Below are 18394 nucleotides of genomic sequence, written 5' to 3'. Positions count from 1 at the left end.
ATGCAGGCTGGTTCAGGGCACACTGATTCAACGTGCCGGTCCCATCCAAGATCCAAGGGCAGCATACAGGACTGGACACAGGCATGGGCAAACCAGGCAATCGCCTGGGGGGCAGACAGAAAGGGGACCTGAAAATGGTAATTTTTTTCCATTGTCCAATTATTATTATCATTATCTCTGGCAAAGGAGGGCCCGATACTAAAAGTTTGCTCAGGGCCACCTGGAGGCTAGGTATGTCACTGGCTGGATGATAGGACTCTGAAACCACAGGCCATATCTTTGATGTTCCAAACCTACAGTATGTCATAGGAAGAGCACAGGAGAGACAAGGGCAAAACTAATGTATAGGCTACCTTTAATATGTTCAAGAGTTTTCAGAACTGCTCTGAGGCTGCCAAACTCTCTCTGGGTATGGCCCTAAAAGTGAATCACTGATGATGTGCAGAAATTGCCTTTTACCCATTTGGACCATTTTAGATGTGCTCACCATTTTCTAAACCATGTTAACTGATTTATATCACACAGTTGAAATCAAATTTCAGTTTGAATTAAGGGTTAATAGATAATCAAAGGAGTTTGCTCGTTCTTCACAGACCAGTATACTGCCCATATGCTTGGGCAGAGCTAGGGGCTTATCAGGATACTGCTACTTAGATACAGTGTGGTGTTCTTGGCATATTTGACTATGTAAAGGCTGTGGGGTGTGTGGAAGAAGGGGGAATAGCCTTTGTTTTGTTGCAAAAACCCAAGTTGCAATGCTTATCTGCATTCCTAAGGAATGCTTATCTGAGTTCCTAAGCACTGTTTTTCCTAAAAGCAACATGATAATGTTACTTAATACAATTTAAATTGCCTAATTCAGGCTGCCCTTGCCTGCATTAAATTTGGGTGCAGAGAGAAGTGCAGATCCCAGCTGTAACCAGAATGATTTTTGCAAAGTGTTCTGAGTCACAACATTACCCCAAACAAAACAGAAGATTACTGTTGGTTTAAGCGGGGGGAGGCAGAGAGGGGTGATGAATCTAGCTGGGGCTGGGAGCCTGCAGCCATGTCCCATAGCAATGCCCAGGGCTCTCTGCCAGTACTTGCTGTTTTCAGAATGGTGGCAGGGGAAGGCAACAGAGGGAGCTCATTCTTGGGGCTCCCCAGCTGGTGCTGAAGGATGGCATGGGTGAATTAGAGCTCCCCCCACCTGGGGGTGCTGCAATATACCTGCCCCACCCTTCAGGGGGGCTGAAAACCCCACAGACTGAACTCCCTCTGCTCCCTTTCCCCTCTCCCAATCTGAAAATAGTTACAGGCTGGGAGCTCAGCAGACAAGTTACAAAACATGCTAGATTTTGAAACATCTTTATCTAATACCTCATGCAATGAGGGGTAAGATTTTCACCCAATCGGCCATTTTTTAAACTGTTTGCAGCTGTCAATTTGTACTTGGTCGCAGCCATAAACTTCTTTCTGTGGCCAGATCAGGTAAAAATTGTCACTTCTGTCTGCACCCTTTAATCCTCATTCAATGAAGATTAGTTATTTTGGACTGGAGCCAATTTTAATTCAGACTATATAGGCATCCACATGTATATAGTGATGGCTGTAGTCTAGATTAAAACTTGAAAAACCTAATGTCCTTGGAATTATAAACGGTCTTCGAATTTGGCTGAGGAGATTCATAGAATTAATAGGTCTGATCACTGATCTAACTGAGGGCTGGGTTGGTTCAGGCACTAAGATGCATGGCTGATAGTGCAGAGGTTGAAAAATTGACGCCATAGCAGAAGTGCTCAGGGTGTGGCCATGTCAGATTCCAACGAATCTACCAGTTCTGCTAAATATAGTCACAAGACCAAGAAAAGGAAGAAGTTGTATAACTCTGTGGGGTAGAAAGCAAGAAGACAACACTACAGAAAAAGTACCATCTCCTATTTCATCCCACCCAACAGATTGCTTTGTCTTTTCAGACTTGTTCATCAAACCTTATCTCTAATGCAACAGTGACTAGAGGCCCCATTCAGGAATGAGGATTCCCCTGTGCTATGTGCTGTGCACACAATAAATTCACATACTCCAGGCAACACATATGTATGTCAAAGGTTTCAAGCCTCTTTTTCCAATCCCTAGAGAGGTGCCTGGGCTGTGTGCCCTACAGTTCCAGACAACTCTGCAACTTGTCTTCCTGCCTGTGCATCAAACCATCTTCTCTTTCTCCTTCAAAGCCTTCTTTTAATCCAAAGCTTTCCTATCTTTCCTAAATTGATCTTCACCTCAGTAAAACCTCCACACTTCAGATATTTGTTAAGGGTTGTTTAGGGTTGGCTGGATAATGAGGATCTTCTGAAGACAAAAACTGACCTCCCCCCTCCCCCCCCCCCCCAATAAAAATGATTTTATCAAATATTTTGTTTCTGAATTGTCAGCATAATCCTCTAGGAATGATGGGCTGGGTTCTTTGATTGGACATTCACCATGATACACCACATTCTCCCTTTTGGATAGGAGAGACTTTACATTGTTGGAATGCTATGGTTGTGCCCCATCCTGGGAGGGGCAGTGTTAACCCAAGAAGGAGAATGGGTACACAAGGCCACATAACTACAGCTCCTATAAGGCAAGAAGCAGCAACATATTTGAATAGAAATTTCTTGGGGTTGGACCAGAAATTTAAGTATCATTTCCATAGAAAACAGATACCTCTTATGAATTTTTTAAGACACAATTTTACACCTCTAATGGAAAACTTTTGCCCAGTCCCACTGCCTTCCATTTCCTCTGTTTGTCTGAATTAGATAAGCTCTTTAGTGCAGGCCCTATGTGTTTTAGCTGTCCAGTACATACAGCACAGTACTGTATATTAATAGTGCCTTATAATTAATTATTAAATTATATTTTCTTAATAAAAATCCAGTATAAATATCTTCAACTCTGGAGAACCCAAGACTGAACAATTCTTTCTTTCACATAAGGCAGCTAATTAGTCACATGGGACATAGATCCCTGCAGGACACAGATGGCATTTGAGGCTGAGTCCTTTTGCAGTGGAGCAGCATCTTGTTCTTTGGCAACTACTGTCATTTTCTGCTGACATATAAGGGGTTATTGTTGAAGCTCTTGGGCTAAAGAGTTACAGCTTCAGTCATGGGGGTCTGTAAAGAATTAAGTTCTGCCTATTCCCTTGACAAATTCGACCTAATATTAAGAAACCGAGTTATTTCAAAATGTGTGTGTTCATTTCTCCATAGTACATAGTGGCAGTTTATAAGAGCCATGGATTTTATTCATGCTAGAAACAACAGAGAGCACAGGCAAACCTATTTTCAGTGGTGGAACATGGGCCACCATATGAGGGCCAATCAGGAATCAGGGTTACTGTATGGGAAGACTATGACATCAAAGCTGAACTTGGAGTGGGCAAGCAGAGTCTAGGAATCCAGGAGATCAAGAAGCAAGTGAGGCCCACAGTTAAGCTGAGTCAGGAAAACAGGAAGTCAAGAGCTTAGTAGAATCACCAGAGTATAAGTCTAGAATCAAAAGGAACATTTTGCCCAGATATTTCCAGTTTTTCACTCAGTATGATTCTTAAATAGAGGAAGTGGTGGGTCAGCTGATATGAGCCACCCATTTACGGACCAGGGGGTGGGGAAATTCTGGGGAACTGATGGAGGCCATAGGCATGCTTCATCTAGCACTTCGGAGCAACAATAATGGTGGCAAGTTGGGATTGGCTGCTTTGTTGGTCAGGCCACACCCCTAGGTTTGAGGCTTCAGCCCTGACACCTATGTGTTACTATACATATTTGGAGACATTTAGATTCCTTTCTGGGCTAAAAAGTGACTCAAGTAAAATTTGTCACTGTGGCAAGATGGCCTTGGCTTCTGTTCAGGAAATTGCCTCAGTTTCTTCAGTCTAGTAACCCATCTGTTTCCTGCTGGCGAACTTTAGGTTCTAAGTAGTGTTGGATCACTGAAGTGATTTTCCTCCAGTCAAGTCGACACTTTCTATCCCTTCCAGAGTTATCAAAATAAACTTAAAGTATTCCTCAGTTTGCATATGGACCATGTAATTAAGTTCTTCATGTGATAAAGATAGTCCCCTTGTGAGGTCAGGAATCCAATTTGCCCTGCTTGCACAGAGCCAGAGAACACAGCCTTCCTTCCTACCCTTGCTGCAAGTCCCAAACTTCCTGCCCTCAACTGTAAGTTATACTTAATTCACCTATTTTTACTGAGCCAGAGACTCTTTCTTATACTGCGCAGATAGGCAAACTATTCAGTCACATGGTGCCAACCATCTCTAGTTGAGATTACATTTTCATTTCCTGCTTTAAAAGGCAAATAGACAGTTATGTCTGAGGTCAAGACACTGTTCCTTCAAACTCAGAAAACAGCAGTAGTCACAAATTAACAAACTGGCATCATATAAGGAGAGGAAAAAAGTAATTAGTCATGTTAGTGTGAGATCAGGCAGAAGGAATGTGAAGGGGATACCTTAAAGACTCACCTCTAAGAGTCCACCCTACCCTTCCATTTATGTAAGAGGAATGATGGAGATGTGACATGGAGGAGTAAAGAGTTTGCAAAAGGATACCTAAAGATATGCAAAAGACAGCAAGAAACTCACTACTTAATTCACTCAAACCAAAACTTACAGTCTATTGCTGTGCTAATAAAAATAGAAAACATGTTGTTAAATGTGTCAGTGAGGTATTTTTATATGCTGTCTGTTCCTCCAGCACACCAAGCAAGCTAGTTTTCTGGGAGCTCTGAGTCATAAAGGGATAACTTTCTCCTCCCACCAGAATCCAGGAAGGCACATAAATGGATGGTGAATGCATTACCAATGCTGTAAGGCAGTGGTCACCAACCAGTCAAACCTGATCAAATGGTTGGTAAGGCAGCCCCTGACAATCTATCTCAGTCTCAGTCTAACAGTCGATCTCAGTCAGACTGAGATGGACTGTCCGAGGCTTTGTGATCCGGAGTGGCGGGACGCACATGGCTGGGCTGAATGACGCCCCTTGCCACCCAGGCCAGGCCAGGTGAGTGGGATGATCCCCCTCCATGCCCCTTGCAACCGCGGCTGCCTCAGTGGTGGGGAGTGGCATGCACACAGCAGTGAAGAGGGGAGCAGGGCTGGTGGAGGTGCTGCACAGCTGAGGCAAGGTGTGCAATGCAGCTGCGAGCAGCTCATCCAGGGAGCGTGGGGATGGGGATCATGCAACCCAGGAGGGCATGGGGGGCATATGCCCCCAGATCTTCACGCAGGGTGGGGCAGGCTGGGGCCAGAGTGGCACTGGCCTCTTCCCAGCACAGGTGTTCAGGCCAGGTGGTGGTGACAGCACTGGGAGCTGAGCTACAGGGGAGGCTGCAAGTACCCAAAAATTCACCGTAGCCCCCCCAACGTGCTCCCAGCACTGCCGCCACTGCCTGGCCCAAACACACATGCTGGGAAGAGCTCGGTGCCACCATGGCCCCAGCCTGCCCCACCCCACCCCACGGGCAGATGCAGGGGCATGCACCCCCATGCCCTCCCGTGATACGTGCCCCTGCCCCACACTGCCAGGACGAGTCACTCGTGGCTCCGTCCCATACCATGGCTGTGCAGCTCCTGAGCCAGCCACACTCCCTCACTCACTGCCAGGGGGAGAGGGGCAGATCGAAGAAGTGAGGCAGTGAGGGAGGGAGCATGGAACAGGCAGGAGCAGGGGCTGTGGGTAGTGGAGGACAAGTGGAGGTCTGGAGGGCATGTGCCTCCCCTGGGCCTCCATTTGTCCCACCACTTGGCCTGGCCAGGGCCCCACTCCTCCTAGCCTCTGCTCCTGCCTATTCCCTGTTCCCTCCCTCACCACTGGGGCCTTGATCTACACCCCCTACCCTCCTCACAGACTGACCTGGGGGTGGCGTGGCACAGGGTAGATCATGTGTTGCTTTTAAATTCAAAAAGTGATCTCCTATCCAAAAAGGTTGAAGACCACTGCTGTAAAGTAATTTCTGTCAGTATATTGCTTCTTAGGAACAGATCCTTTTTTTAGATCTGAGGTATGCAGCTGCAATACTACTGACACTTCACCTGCTTGCCCAGGCTTTGAATAAAGTCCTCCTTTAAGAACATCTTTTGAAGGAGACGATCCTTTTGAAGGATGTCTTACCTCTTATTTAGGTAAGAGATTTAAAGTAAATACAGACTTAAATAAATACTTATCTCAAATTATTTGCCATTACAAGAAATTGCAGAGAAAAGACAATCTTGCAATCTCATTCCAGGAACTTATAACATCTGATGGATATAGATTTTAGCAGTATTAGCTACAGGGGCAAAATCATTTCTCTGGGATAGAAAAATGCCACAGCTATGGAAGGAATTAGTAACTACTGATTTACTGTTTCAGAGAAGGGAGGTTGGGAGGAAGGTACATAAGTTCTAACCTCCAATCCATCTTTTCAATGCATACAAAGGCACTCTCCATAAGACATCTCACTCCATAAAATATTCTATTGCTTTGCAAATTCCTGAGGTCAAGTGTGTTAGTGAAATGTCATGTCCTTATGGATCCTGTTACCTTTATGCATCTCCCACCCTTGACCCTGAGTCTGTCATTACTTGGTTTGTACAGTACATGCAGGACACAGACCTCTTTTCCCACTGGTGTTGAAAACAACTTGGAACACAATTAGGTTTGTCAGGTCTTTCATTGGTATGCCATATATGGCTGCCAGCTTTCCAAGCAGTTCAATAATCCCTAGAACACTGCTGCACGGTCTGTGATTAACAGAGGTGTTTACATGTCTGAAAATGTATGAAGCTATAAATAGAAGTTATTTTCTTAGTATCCCGTGATGTTGTATTTGTTCTTTCTTCTTTCTTCCCATTTGCCAGATTGACAGGAAAAAGCATGTTCTCTTAATTTCTTCAAATTGAGAAGATGAACAACAACATCACTGCTTCATGGCTGTGAAAGAAAATAAATGCCAAACAAAACACTTTCCCCAATGCTCCAGAAATAGAAGAGAAAAACACCCAAGAGTGACAGCAGATCAGGCTTCTCTGCAGTAGGCTATACAATTGCAAACCTGGTTGTCAAAATCTATATGCTTAAATATGAGTTTAGATGGCTAATTTTTTGCAGCTCAAGTACTCCCCTTTGTAGTTGCAGCCTCATTACATTTTTGGTGGGGATGTGTGAGAGGTGTATGTAAGTACTGTGGGCATATCCAAGAACAGTACAAAAATTAAGGCACCATAGAACCACACTGTTCTAGAAGCTGCTCCTGGAGAGCTTGTGTCTCAAGCCATCCTGCCACAGCAAACTTGCCCGGCAGCACCATCCTCCAACATATTGCACTGCCCCAGAGGACAGTTTAAGAGCTCCTTAAACTAGCAGTTGTGTAGTGCCAATTTTGTGTGGTTTTGTAGGTGGGCTAATTAGTACCGGGGCTATGCAGACACAGTGGGTGTATCTACATGTGTGGTTGACCATGGAGTTGACTAATTAGCTCCACAGTAAAGTATCACTGTCAACACATGAGCTGGATTAGGGCACAGTAAATTAATTAACTCCATAGGATAGTAATGTTGGGGACAGTAGTATCTTAAGGCAGAGTTAAGTGCTACAAAATGCACATGTAGACCATGACAGGGCCTGGCTGGGGCACATGGCTGCTAAAGTGTGGAAGGCTATCCGTAGCACAGCTCTGCACTTTAGCACTCTCGTGCCCCAGCCAGCCTCTGCCCACTGACTCTGCCACCTGGAGCCTGAAGCTGACCCCACGAGCCTGCTGCCAGCCCAGCTCAGACTGCTTCTGTCCCAGGCACGCATGATGATGCTGCACCCAGGAGCAGCTGACTCCAGTGCAAACTGTGCCAGAGTTTATTGCATTGTGTTAATTGAATGTGTAGATGCACCCAGTGCAGACATTGCTATGCTACCTCTGGTTTAGGGCACCACTGCCAGGCATGATAGCTTTGTCATGTAGATGTGGCCTTGAAGAACAATAGTCCTGCTCTTCTCTTTGGCAGGTGGCTCCAGTCACTAGTATGCAAGTTCCTAAAGAAACAGCTGCAGAGGTGTGACTGCACTTATCTGCTTCAACACAGACTAGGGCCAGTACTTCTTCCCTCCCAGACTTTGTTCATTACAGCCCCAGAGCTGGAGTTCAGAGGGGATCACCCTGGAGTAACTAAGGGCAGAAAATGGCTTACTGGTTCCTGATCCTCACTGGTAACCTGGCCACTTGTGTGGGAAGTCCACCTTATCATGGGAGCAAATGTGCATAGGGTCAGGAAAAGAAGGGGGAGCCCCTCTGCCCTGCAGACATCTGAAGGGTTGAATATTATATCTTATGTTTATTTTATATTTTAATATAATGAGATTATGCAATACTATTTTAATTCATAATACAATTATAGGGTGCATACAGATGTTCAAGGAGGTTAGATCACATAAAAAAATGGCCACCTGCTCCAACTTTGTTTGCCCACATGCGGACCTTACATTTAGATTACTAGTTCGGTCAATCTAAGCGTGAACTGTACAAAGGTTCCAGGAAGATTCGATCAGTTGAAAAATGGCTGACCCAATCAAAGTTAACCATACCTCCAAAGTAGTCTAACTTAAATAGGGTTGACCATTTTTAGATGAATCTAATTGTCCCAAACTTCTGTACATTTCCCAGTGTGACCCCAGGGCTGTAAAAGTCCAAACACTGGCCCCAGCCTACCAGCCCCTCACCCCACATCCAGAGAGACAACCCCCACACCCCAAGGCCACCAAAACTCCCCATCTGGGAAGCCAATCCTAGTCCTGTTTTTATCAGTGTTTACCAATGTCAGGAGTTTAGGAAGCAAGTCTCAGTCAGAGGAGGGCTGGGATGAGGCTGTTCATCTTGGGGGGTCAAAGGGTTTAGAGGGCTATAAATAGCCCCTGATCTCAGAGGGTGGAGGAGATAGCCCCCTCATCCCCCACAAGCACCTATGCAGACCCTGAAAGCCCCAATGTTCCTGACAAACCCTCCTAAATCCTGCAACCTCCCTGTAGACCCCACCTTCCCCCCCCCAATCCCCCATGGACTTCACTAGCCCCTTCAATTCCTTCCATGGATGCCACCTGCTCTCCCCCCCCCCCCCCCCCATTTCTCCTGTAGACTCTGCTTGCCACCCTAATTTCTCCATGAACCCTGCCTGGCCCCTGATCTCCTTGCAGACCCTCCAGTACTCCCCAAGCCTGTTTGCCCCCCCAATCCCCCTTGTTAGCCCCCCATCCTGATTTACCTTAGATTGGGTGGCCATTTTTAACTGAATCTAAACTTCCCCTAACCTCCCCAAATATTTGTACCTAGTGATAATGTTTATATTATAATCTTTATTTTTTATATATGTTCATTTTAAATGGGGTGCTGCTAAATTATGACACCTTACAGAGGTGTACCCTTGATCTAAGAAAGTCGAAAACCATAGACAAGGTTACAAACTCACATAATGTCCTGATGTGCTGAATTTTGTACTTGAAGCTCAGTTGACTTTATATTGTATATTCACATGTTTACATAGTGTACATGCTTACATGTGTAATATGATTATACAGTTATTGGCTGTGTCTACATGAGATGCTTACTGTGCAGTAGTCCATTACTACTATGCAGTAGCATCATGGAGCATGAACCATGATGCAACACTACTGCACAGTAGCAAGGACCTACAGCGCACTAGTAACAAGCTACTGTGCAGTAGTAATGAGTTACTGTGCAGTCAGCATCACCACAGAGCCATGCAGAGATGCTACTGCTCAGTAACACCAGTTACTGCGCAGTCATTTAGTCCTTGTTACTGCACAGTCATTTAATACTTGTATACCCAACTCATCAGGATCAACATTAAACTAAAACTAGCATCCTAACCCATGTGTTTCAGATGGTAGGTATCCACACATTTTTGAAAGACCTGCTTTTCTTAGGGGCTTCAATGAAGGGCAGAGATGGCTGGAAGTAAATCTAATTTTCAGAATGTGTATTTGACAGTAGAATCTGTCCCTTAGAATCCAGTGATTTCAAATGTCCAGGGATCCATTCTAAAAGTCTTCTACAGCTTAGAAATGGTACTTAGTGGTGCACAACTGAAAGAGAATGTAAGTATTTGGGTCTAAGATTTCAAAAATTCTGTTTCTTGCATCCAGTTTTGGTCACCTTGAATCTCAGCACAATTCTCACCAGTATGACACAGCTAAGTAGGAGTTCCACATTTGAAGCCTGTTGAGAGTCAAGATGAAAGAACATGGATGACTAAATTATGGAATAAAAAGGCAGGGTGGTTGCAATAAACAAGACTTCAGAATTAAATTCACTGTGAATACAAAGAGAGAAAAAACAACAATGTAAAATGAGGTTTAGGAATATAACTGAGTGACAGGGAGGCAAAACAACAATGGGAAGAAGAAAGTCAGAAGTAAGATTCATCAGACAGCAGAAACAAATGGCAAGACTATTAATGAATTAAGAACTTGGGAGGGAAGGTAGAAATTGGAGATACTACTAGGGGGAAGGCAGTGCCTAGACAAAGCAGTAATAAAGGATGAGAATGGGTAAACAATAAGAAAATATACAGAAGAGAGGAGATAGATATATAGTAAAGGAAGACCATGCAGTTGCTTGGTTTTAGAAGCATAAGGCATTAAATTCAGACGGTACAAAAGGTTCGGATCATGCCTACCAAACATCTATCATGCTGGTTCTCCTGCCTACGCAGAGGGAGATATCAACTATCTCACTAGAATCATCATTTTCCATCCCCAGACACCGCAGAGATTCTTTGGGAAACAGGATGGCAACACCACATGCAACTTCCCTTTCCTTGCAAGATGTTCCATTTTTTTGCAGGGATTTTTTTTTTCTTCTGATACACTTTGTTGAAGATTAGGTGTGGAAAATCCCATCATGACACACTCCATTTTAAATCAAGTCCCTATATTTTTTTTCTGCAAGATATATAAATGGATTTCTGTGAGTTTTCTGTATGTTTTGTACCATATACATCTCTTCTTTCACTAGACATGATTTTCATAATCAGCTAAGGGTATGGTTTTTTTTAACATTATAGTTAAAGTGCTACAGCCATTATATGGATACAGTTATAGCAGTGTGCATGGGTTTTATACTGATTGAGTTAATCCCACTTATGATATAGAAATAGCTAATATAATATACTACCTTTATACCAGCATGTGACTGTAGTCACATTAGGGGGATTTTATTGCTTTCGTTATATTAAAACGGTTACAGTATAATTAATATGCTTACATAAGCCCTCCCTCACTTTGTTTTCCCACTTAATCCATTCTCCCTAAAACACTGGAAATTACAGTGGGAGAATAGAGTTTCTTGGAGTGAAATATAGTCCATAGTCAAAAACAGAAGGCAATTTACATTTAACTTTTGTTTGTTCAGGCTAAGCCTATTGTATCTAGGAGGTAAAAAATATTTTGTCTTTACATTTGATTTGCATTAATAAAATACTTGGTATCATTTTTTTCCCCCCAAACTTCAATAAAAAAGTTTATCTCCAGCCAAAGCTAGTTATTCAAGACTAGCACTAGTTTGTCTGTAATCATAAGTTATTTCTCCTTCCAGGTTTTCATCCCAAGAGAAATTAGGATTCAATTTTTCTCAACTAATAAGTAAAAGATCAAGGCATGAATCAAGGGGATATTTCTGGCCATTTTGTCAGAAACTTCTGGTTTAGTTTTTAAAACATAATATTTTCTTTGTTTATGGATAAAAATTGTGAAACCTGAGCCTCTCCGGCATTTAAAAAACATGCTTGGTACCATGATTCCATATTCAGCAAGTCACACAGCACACACCACAGTTCTCATACAGTTGTTTGAATCTTTTTGGACCTGTATTTCCATGCGTTTATCTTTTAGCTAGTACCTGCTGGTGTGAGATTAAATTTTTTTCTGTCTTGTCTTTAGACTTTGTGTCAGGTTTGAATGCGGTTACATAAAAAGGATCTATATTTTACTGAATTTTTAGGTCTCTCTGGCTATTTATGAGTCCAATACTGATGTTTTATCTTTTTAGAGTTTTACCAGTTACCCCTAAATATGGAGAACAGATCAAGTCACAGGACAAAGAAGTCATCTGTAACTTATTTATGCCAAATGGTAAACACAAACTCCATGGCTTTACCCCTAATATAGCCTTCTATCCCTGCAAAAGGTCGGTGTAAAATCCTACCCTTCAGTTTTGATAGTGTTGCATCCAGTTTGTTCTTACTTTGAAGAGGGCAAGTGAAAGCATGCAGAGCACAGAGAATCAGTTCAACAAATCCTGCCACTGTTCCACTTGATGTATTATTCAGCTCAAGGTACTGTAACCATAGTGGCTGAAATCTCAATAGTCTATGTACATGATTAGATCAACAGCTGGGCTTCATAATATGCGTGGCAGAGCTGAAGACCTTGCAAATGGATGGAAGATATTCCAGTGGAGAAATCAATTTTCTGTTCCTTTCTATCATCCCTATAACTTTCTTTCAATAGCTTAACTGCTCTTTCACCATTTCTTCTTATATAAAAGTTTAGGCCAAATATTGTAAAGGCCATTAATAGACTCTTAGATGCTTGCATCTCTGTGGGTGTCTATACTGGGTCTGGGCTGCTTTTGAGACTGTTGCTAAAAAATAATCCACCCACTCCTGCTTCACACAGTCCAAACCTGGAACTGAGGCACTTTCGCACCCCAGTGGCATCAACCCCCACCGCTATTAAGATGTCAAGACTAATGATGGTGGGGGTACCACTGCAGGATTCTTCTTGCTGTATTTTCAGGTTTGTTATATGTGGAGTGGGAATGGGAGGGAACGGCAGTGGCCCCATGCTGTCCTCAAGAGGCTAGTATAGACAAATGATGTGTTTCATTTTCACTTCCTGAGTATTCTTCATCCTGAATGAAGCCACAATACTTTAGAAAAATAAGCGTTAAAAAAAAAAAAAAAAAAAAAAAAATTGAGAGGGAAGGATTCCTGTGTGACATCTTCCATTAGATCAACTGCGTGTTTGGGCTAAGACAGGTAGTTAGCCATGCTAACGTGAAGTCAGCCAGAAGGTAGGATAGATATGCACCTTTATACACGAACTGAATAAGATACATATATAGAGGACAAGCTTTTGTGAACCAAAGTTCAATTAATCAGATATTGTGAAAGGATGTGTAGAAAGCAAAGTATAAGGAGAAAGAAATTAAAATACAAAGGACAACAGGAAGCGGGGGGGAAAGCGAGAGATAGGAGGGAGGGGCAGTGCTACGAGAGAAAAGCAAATGAGTAGTAAACGCATAGGACAAATGGGGTCACAAAAAAATATCTAGGTAATGAGATAAAAGGCCATAATCCCTATTTAAAATCATACTTAATGCAGTCCAGTTAATGGATGATTTCTTGTTTCTCAGTTTCCCATTTAAACTGGTTTAAAAAAAAAAAAAAAAATTTTATCTGAGAACAGCAAAACCTGAGGTCAGCAACGGAGTGTCCAGGCTGAGGTGTTCTGCCACAGGCTTTTGTGAAAACATGGTCATCCTCAAAAACTTCATATTAAACAAATATACCACACCATCTCTGAGTTGTACTGCAAGCACTGAACTTCTTAGCTCTGAAATAAAGAAAAGTAAAGGAAACTGCTACCCCAGCACTCTAGTATTGATCAAATCAAAATAAAACAGGAAAGTCAATGAGACTACTTGTCTAACCACTACTGAATACCAGGAAAGGTTACAGAATCAGGTCTCCAGGGTTGTTTTTTAGGTTACATTTGAAACACATAAATACAGTTTCCCTTTGGAGGACTCTGTATCCATTCTATTTTCTGCCAAAGTCATTCACACTTAAGCAAGTTGTATATTTAAGGCTATGATAAATTAAGCTGAATGATTTGACATGAGCCATATTCACCTGAGAGGCTTTTAGGAACTTGTTTTAAATATGATATTCTGTGAAAAGTAGTATAATTACTGTGTACATTTTAATCCCCTTTAGATTTGGTTTCAGCTGAGGTCAGATACCAATGTATGCTGTGCATTTGTTTGAAGTCCAATGATTTATAAATAGCATGAGCTTTCAAGCAGATAGATTTATCTTATTTGGTTCAGCCTTGTTAAGGTTCCAGTTGTAAGCGGGAATTGCTTTGTGGTGAACAGAAGGAAGAAGGCATTTAACTTATAATCAAGCACACACAGTTCAAGAACAGCATGCTAGAAATAGTTTTACATTGATATAATTAGTAATTTTCCTGTTTTTAATGTATACTAGTCAGTGATAATGAAAAACTGTACATTTGCAACATTTAGTATATGGGTGTACACATACACCCCCCTATGCCTATAGGTATGTCTAGACTACATATGAGTCAAACTTCAGCATTTAGATGTATAAATCTCTCAAGAATATGAAGAGACGAATCTTTATAACACTGATATCCCTATGAGATAAGTATAAACATGATTTCAATTAGTGCCATAGACTTTGTCTATGAATGTAAGTATAGTAATGTAAAGCCCATTAAGACAATGGATAAAGATTGTTTTGTTTGAGATGTATTGTTACAATCTATTACTAGATTGTGCCTTATCTGAAAAAATAACAAGGCTGCAATTAGCTACTAATACTATAAAGAGAGTAAAGGGAGTTTGTAATGAGTGTAATGAATCACGTATCCCTACTTTTCACTCTAGTAGAAATGCCATTATCTTGTTTTATAAGCTAAAACACATATTTTATTTCATAACTGTTCTACCAGAAAATAATGTTACCACCTCTACCACATGAATAATGGATACATTTCCCAATGGAAAGCACTAAGCCCCTGGCTGGTAGCGGTTTACATGTGCAGTCTTATTTCTATTAATACCTTACTCACCAGGGCTTCAGAATCAATACAGATTTTACATTGTTCTTCCTATATTCTTGGCCCTAACTTTCAAAGAAAGCCTTTTAGCATCCTTCTCCTCAAGCTGCAGGTGCCCCTTCTATCATTTACCTCTTGTCTACTTTCTCCTATGCCTCTTTCCCTTTTTTCCTACTCCCATGATCCCTCCAGCTCTCCCCTTTCTGTAACTTTTTTGATCTGAAGTGCCCACTACAATCAACCCACCTCTCAGCAGTCCAGAGAGTCAAGAGGTTTTCCACTCAAAGCACATCAAGAAAAAAAAAAAAAAAAAAAGACTGTGGAGTTTAACTCAAAGAAGGAGCTATTTTAGATTTTGGCTGATGCTACAAGCTTTGGGCTCTTGTCCAACACTAAGTAATCTTACAGCATTAGTACAAGGTCTAACCCTTCTGCTTTCAGTGTGGCCTGTTCCCTTCCTCTCTACTGTTACCAATTCAACAGAATTGGAATTCCTTTATTAAGGAACTTGGTCACTTAGTAGCAGATCATCTTCAGGCAGAAAAGACCTTTAGGAGCCAAAAACAGGAGTGATGCTGTCATGGGTGGGGTCCTCCAGGAGGGCCATGATCTCCTTAAGGCCCCTTCCCCAGTGCCAAGCCAGTCCAAGGGCACCATCCAATTCTCGTTCACCATGTCTTTGATGTTTATATAAGTTTGGGAGGCTGCCTTACGCCCTCTTGGACACGGTTTGTTAGGACCTCCATCCCCCCTGGTTTCCCGGACTCTCTGTGGGTCTCACTGTATAACGGGTGCTTCCTGGGCACCCTAGCCTTATGGGCTATGCATGGCTCCAACCACCCCTTATACCATGCCCCAAGCCTCGCAGTTGGACTAGACGTTGTTCAGTCTCTCAGTCTACTCTCACGCCCCTCTCTCTGGGGCCTTCTCTGTACCGCCACCCTCTCTGGGGCTCTCCATGCCCACTCTGGGCTCTCTCAAGAATACCGCCCCTTCCCTGGGGCTCTCTGTGCCGACACTGAGCCTTCTCTATAATGCTGCCCCTTTCCTAGGGCTCTCTGTGCCCACTCTGGGACTTCTCAGTCAAGCTGTCCGTTTCTCGGGCCCACCACACTGCTACCCGCTTTCTCTGGGGCTCACCGCACTACTACCCGCTCTCTCCAGGGTTTACCGCAATGCTACGCCCTTCCTCAGGGGCTCACCACGCCTGCACTGGGGCTTCTCAGTAGTACCCCCTCTCTGGGGCTCGCCACACCCGCACTAGGCTTCTCAGTAGTGCCCCCTCTCTGGGGCTGGGGTCTATGCACCCCATACACTGTGCCCTCACTGGCACTGGGGCCCCCCACACCACTGTGGGTCCCCTATGAGTATGCTGCACCCTCACTGGCGCTGGGGCCCCCACGCCACTGTGGGTCCTCTATGAGGCCTCCTCCAACCCCTAATAGCCTCACCCAAACCACCGATGTAATAAATAACAACAAAGCAAAACACAAACTCAAGCCTCTTGGCTACAACTTAAACATAAGCCACCTGGCTATAACAGCATTGCTCGGACATCTTAGAGCCACCACCCTTTACTCAGCTGAAGCTGTACCTGCAGTGAAGCTGCTTCTTGCATCTTTACTTTGGGAGCTCCTGCCCCTCTGGCTGCTGACAGGGAACTGTTAGCCTTGCCTCAGCCCTGGGCTTTATGAGGGCCAGGCCCTGCCCCTTCCAGTCAGCTGACCTCCTGGTTGCCCCGGGCAACCCACAGCTGCGCTCCTTATTCCCTGCCAGGGCTCTTTCCCTGGCAGTTTCCCCTCTCTAGGAGCAGAGCACCAAGGTGCTCTGCGACAGAAGCATAAGCCGATATAAATTATTCTTAGCCAAATAAAATATCCTTAACCGTTATAAATTATCCTTAGGAAAATATTAGATTGTGGAAGCATGCAGAGGCCCCATTTGGGATCCAGGTCTCACTATTTGTTGGGTGCTGTACAAATATAGAACAGGATGTATAGAGTGGACACCCCTACTCTATAGGGATTGGCCTCTATAGATACGAAAGAGAGTCTAAGTAAATGTAACTTCCTTCTTGCTCCTTGACATGTAAATTACAGCAGCAGAAGGTCTGAGGGAAAATAAGTATTTAGGGCTCACATACCCCACCTTGGAAGAATGGGCAGGTCACCAAGGAAGCTTACCAGGAAATAGGAAGAAACTGCAGGGGCAAAATCAGGAAGGTGAAGATAAAGAACAAGCTGTACCTGGCAAAAGAGGTTAGGGACAACAAGAAGAGGTTTTATAAGTATGCTGGCCAGGAAAGAAAGACTAAGGAAGCTGTGGGTCCTTTGTTAACAAACCAGGGGGAACTCCTAATTGAAGATGAAAAGAAGGTGTGGAGGTCCCTTCCAACCCTACTTCTCTATGACTCCAACTTCTAAGCTCTGAATGATCCTATGTAGGATAATTTTCATCTTCACTCATGGTCTCTCTTTTGTTAGGTTAGCATAGTAGGCAGAGTCCTTGGAATGACAAAGCAAGCAAGACTTCAGTAAATACAAAAACATGTATCACTTAAGGAAACAGAGAACAGAAGCAACTTCCCTCCTGCTGCTGGTTTTTCTGATTCCAAAACATTTTTACTGTAGGTGGGAAATACATCATCTTCTGAGAAGGGCCACCGCATGGCTGTGTATCACACATACAATGATATGCTACACACTGACGCAATAATTTCAATAACTCCATCATACTTCTATAACGCAACTTATCTACGCCAAGACAACACAGTTTGCTAGAGATACAGCGCAATGACTTATCAACTCAAGAATCACTTCCACGGGACCAAGTTGCTGGTTTAAGTGTGACTTTGTACCACTAGAGAGATACAAACAGTTAGAATAGAATGAGATTCTGGCCTTTAATTGTTAAGGATCTACTACCAAGACACAATGAGCAGCTGGAGCCCACACTAACTTGAATAAGTTCTAACTTCAATGGATGAGCAACTAGATCTTAGGAACAAATAGTACCTAGCTGTCCTGAGTTGACCTGAGAAGAGGAGAGGCTATCAAAAACTGGCATGAAGAAAGGAATTCAGCCTCCGCATAGTGTTAAGTTCTTACCAAGTAGTAGAAGTTCAGAATCACCTCAAATAACTAACTTTCTGGGACTATGAGTGCCTTCTGCACAACCCTGTTTTTAAACACCTGCCTTACTATGGATGTGATAGAAGCTTGGCTCCTCTTCTGCTTTCACAAAACTTCTCCCAGCTACTGAACTGAGTTTTAAACTCTTTTTGGCACCTTGCACAGCTGGCTGCTTACTGTACACACCCTGTTGTCAAGCCAGCCAAGATATTCACAGACTAGCTATGTCAGTTGGACAGGCCTCTGGGATTCTACGATTACTGTCTAGACCTTTGCATGGCAAAGGCCTCCTTGTACAACCAAGGCTAACTGTATGAGATCCAGGAAAACAACTAGAACTACGGCAGAAAATTCCATCTCTTTACAAATTAATGGGAC

At 43.2% G+C, this 18394-nt stretch overlaps 1 long non-coding RNA gene across 1 annotated transcript; it reads right to left on the bottom strand.

The window, feature by feature from the left end:
- Positions 1-9982: 9982 nt before the first annotated feature.
- Positions 9983-16542, bottom strand: LOC109282559 (uncharacterized). The gene is made up of 3 exons (XR_002089569.2): positions 16480-16542; positions 13494-13634; positions 9983-10236 (listed from the first exon to the last, which is right to left on the bottom strand). It is a non-coding gene; the product is annotated as an uncharacterized LOC109282559 (long non-coding RNA).
- Between the last annotated feature and the right edge of the window lie 1852 nt (positions 16543-18394).

This window comes from Alligator mississippiensis, chromosome 1 (assembly GCF_030867095.1).
Source record: "Alligator mississippiensis isolate rAllMis1 chromosome 1, rAllMis1, whole genome shotgun sequence".
NCBI classification, from domain to species: Eukaryota; Metazoa; Chordata; order Crocodylia; family Alligatoridae; genus Alligator; species Alligator mississippiensis.
This window is presented reverse-complemented; position numbering and strand designations above follow the sequence as displayed.